Source organism: Heptranchias perlo, chromosome 24 (assembly GCF_035084215.1).
Source record: "Heptranchias perlo isolate sHepPer1 chromosome 24, sHepPer1.hap1, whole genome shotgun sequence".
Lineage (NCBI taxonomy): Eukaryota > Metazoa > Chordata > Chondrichthyes > Hexanchiformes > Hexanchidae > Heptranchias > Heptranchias perlo.
In genome coordinates this window covers 8,507,981-8,512,441 of record NC_090348.1, presented here as the reverse complement: position 1 = coordinate 8,512,441, position 4,461 = coordinate 8,507,981, and positions in this window count along the sequence as shown.

The following is a 4,461-nucleotide window of genomic DNA, read 5'->3' as shown; positions in this document are numbered from 1 at the left end:
GTTCTTCACACAAAGGGTGATCAATGTGTGGGATAGATTTCTAGAGGAAGCAATAACCATAATTGAAGAAACTATTGGGAGCTGCATTGAGAGGACTTTAGGACCTTTCTGAGTGGATGAATTTAGATGGACTAAATGGTCTTCCTCATCCATAACTGTCCTGTGACTTGTGCAAACTTCCAGATTATATAATGATATTAATTATAATGTTATAACTATCAGGAGAGGCTGAACAGGCTCTTTTCTCTAGAAAAGAGAAGACTTAGGAGTGATCTGGTAGAGGTCTTTAAAACTATGAAGGGGTTTGATAGGGTAGACAAAATGTTTCTGCTTGTGGGGGAGTCCAAAACTAGGGGTCATAAACATAAGATAGCCTTTAATAAATCCTGATGTGGAGATGCCGGTGATGGACTGGGGTTGACAATTGTAAACAATTTTACAACACCAAGTTATAGTCCAGCAATTTTATTTTAAATTCACAAGCTTTTGGAGGCTTCCCCCTTCGTCAGGTGAACGATGTGAAATGAAATCCTCGAGGATTTCATTTCACATCGTTCACCTGACGAAGGGGGAAGCCTCCGAAAGCTTGTGAATTTAAAATAAAATTGCTGGACTATAACTTGGTGTTGTAAAATTGTTTACAATTTAATAAATCCAATAGGGAATTCAGGAGAAACTTCTTTACCCAGAGAGTGGTGAGAATGTGGAACTCACTACGACAAGGAGTAGTTGAGGCGAATAGCATAGATGCATTTAATTGGAAGCTAGATAAACAAACGAGGGAGAAAGGAATAGAAGGTTATGCTGATAGGGTGAGATGAAATGGGGTGGGAGGAGGCTCATGTGTGGAACGTAAACGCCGGCATTGACAAGTTGGGCTGAATGGCCTGTTTCTGTGCTGTTAATTCTGTGTGATATTCTTGCATGTTATTCCACAAGGTGGCGCTATTGCAGTGCTCTACAAATTACACAGGGGCTGCGTGCCTGAATTTGGATTATTTGCTTCTTTTGGAGCCAGAGCTCCAGAGAGACTTTGTTTTTCAGGTTAAAACTAAATAGAAAACTGATCAAATAACCACTGATTGCCCCCTTGCGTGTTTCTGCATTTTTTAAGGTAGGAACTGGTGTTAATTGGTTTATCGTAAGAGTTTTATTGTGAACAGGTGATGATTGGATAGTTTTGCCATGGATACCAGCTACAGGTGAATCTTAGGTTAAAACTAATGCCTGTTAAATTGGGTTGGGCCTGATAACATGGGTCACTGCTATCCCAGAGTGCAGCAAAAAGGGAAGATGGTTGCATTTTAACACACTTGGAGGTATCATAGAAAGATAGAAAGACCTGCCTTTATATCGTGCCTTTCACAGCCTCAGGATGTCCCAAAGTGCTTTAGAATCATTGAAGTACTTTTGAAGTGTAGTCACACATTGTTGTAATGTAGGAAACATGGAAGCCAATTTCTGCACAGCAAAGTCCCACATACAGTATTGTGAAAATGACCAGATAATCTGTTCTTTTTAGTGGTGTTAGTTGAGGGATAAATGTTGGCCAGGACACTGGGGAGAACCCCCCCCCTGCTCTTCTTAGAAATAGTGCCATGGGATCTTTTACGTCCACCTGAGAGGGCAGACGGGGCCTCAGTTTAATGTCTCATCCGAAGGACGGCACCTCCGACAGTGCAGCACTCCCTCATTATTGCCCGGGAGTGTCAGCCTAGATTTTGTGCTCAAGTCCCTGGTTATTGCTGTTTGTGGGATCTTGCTGTGTGCAAAATTGGCTGTTGTGTTTCCTACATTACAACAGTGTCTACACTTCAAAAGTATTTCATTGGCTGTAAAACGTTATGGGATGTCCTGATGTCGTGAAAGGTGCTGTATAAACACAAGTCTGTCCTTTTTGCTAACTATGGCCCAATCTCCAATCTCCCTTTTCTCCCAGACTATATTGTTCCCTTGAAAGTATGCTCTGACCTTGCCCATAATTCCCTATACAAGATATTCTGATTTGACTTGCACCCATGCCCTCTCCCACACAAAGTCCCACATGCTCATCATCTCTAACCTTGTCAAATTCGACTGGCTTCCTGTACCCCAAAATCGACGACAGGATCCTTGGGGTGAATTTTAACTCCCAGCTGCACTTGATGAGATAAACCATATTAACTAATTAATAAGACTAAAAATAATCGATTGAATAAAAACTTTAACTAATTAAATATATAAAATAAGGTTAGATAAGGATGGCAGGGCAGGTGATGTGTCGTAACTGCAGCATGTGGGAGTTGGTGGCCAGTGAGATCCCCGGCAACCACATCTGCAGTAAGTGCCTGCAGCTCGAGGAACTTCAGCTCAGAGTTGTTGAGCTGGAGTCCGAGCTGCAGACACTGCGATGCATCAGGGAGGGGGAGAGTTATCTGGACACTTTGATCCAAGAGGCAGTCACACCGCTTAGATTAGGTAGTAGTTTAAATTTGTTCAGTGATCAGGGACAGAAGGGTGTGACTGCGAGTCAGGCAGGTACGGGGACCCAGGGTGTAGTGATGGAGGAGCCTCAGCCCTTGACCTTGTCCAACAGGTACGAGGTACTTGCTATCTGTGTGGATGAGAACAAAGACTGCAGGGAGGATGGGCAACCTGATCATGGCAACATGGTACAGGAGGCCATTCAAGTGGGGGGAGTAAAAAGGAATGTGATAGTGGTAGGGGACAGTATAGTCAGGGGGATGGACACTGTTCTCTGCAGCTACGACCGGGAGCCCCGAAGGCTGTGTTGCCTGCCTGATGCCAGGGTTAAGGACATCGCCTCGCGGCTGGAAAAGAACTTTGAGCATGAGGGGGAAAATCCAGTTGTTGTGGTCCATGTAGGAACCAACGACATAGATAGAACTAAGAATAGGCTTCTGCTGAGACAGTTTGAGGAGCTAGGGTCCAAATGAATAAACAGAACCTCAAAGGTAATAATCTCTAGATTACTACCTGCATTGGGACAAACAGATCAGTGAGTTACACGTGTGGCTCAAACAGTAGTGTGGGAGACAGGGGTTTCGATTCATGGGGCACTGACACCAGTACTGGGGAAAGAGGGAGCTGTTCCGATGGGACGGGCTCCATTTAAACCGGGCTGGGACCAGTGTCCTGGCGAATCGAAAAACTAGGGCTGTAAATAGGGCTTTAAACTAAAAAGGATGGGGGGGTGGGAGAGGTCAAGTGAGGAGAAGTTTAGAAATCAAAAGAGAAAAGTCAAGGCAACAGAGCAGTGTAGTGATTTGGGTAAAGATAGGCAGGAAGGGACAGAACGTTTAACAGTAATAGTGCATCAGTGAATAAGGTCAAAACAGGGAAAAATGGTAAAAAGTTAAAATTAAAGGCGCTTTATTTGAATGCAGGAAGCATTTGTAAGAAGATAGACGAATTAGTGGCACAAATAGAGATAAATGTGTTTGATCTAATAGCCATTACAGAGACATGGTTGCAAGGTGACCAAGGTTGGGAACTAAATATTCCAGGACACCTGATGCTTTGAAAAGACAGGCAGAGTGGAAAAGGAGGGGGTGTACTCTGATAATAAAGGATGACATAAGGACAGTGGTGAGAAAGGATCTTGGCTCAGAAGATCAGGAAGTAGAATCAGTATGGGTGGAAATAAGAAATAACAAGGGGCAGAAAACATTGGTGGGAGTAGTTTATAGGCCCCCTAATAGTAGCTACACCGTTGGACAGAGTATTAATCAAGAAAAAATAGGAGCTTGTAACAAAGGTAATGCAATAATCGTGGGGAACTTTAATCTTCAAATAGACTGGACAAATCAAATTGGCAAAGGTAGTCCGGAGGACGAGTTCATGGAATATATTCAAGACAGTTTCCTAGAACAATACGTCATGGAACCAACCAGGGAACAGGCTATTTTAGATCTTGCATTGTGTAATGAGACAGGGTTAATTAGTAATCTCACAGTGAAGGATCCTCTGGGGAGGAATGATCATAATATGATAGAATTTCACATTGACTTTGAGACGTCCCATGACATACTTAAGACCAAAACGAGAGTCTTAAACTTAAATAAAGCCAATTACATAGGTATGGGGGGGTGAGTTAGCTAAGATTGATTGGGCAATTAGATTAAAAGATATGATAGTAGATAAGCAATGGAAAACATTTAAAGAAATGTTTCAATATTCTCAATGAATATACATTCCACTGAGAAATAAAAACTCCACAGGAAAAGTGATTCATCCGTGGCTAACTAAAGAAGTTAAGGATAGTATTAGGTTAAAAGAAGAGGCCTATAATGTTGCAAGGAAGAGTAGTAAGCCTGAGGATTGGGAGAGTTTTAGAAGCCAGCAAAGGATGACCAAAAATTGATAAAAAGGGAGAAAATAGAAAATGAAAGTAAACTAGCAAGAAATATAAAAACGAATTGTAAGAGCTTCTATAAGTATGTAAAAAAAGAGTACCAAAAG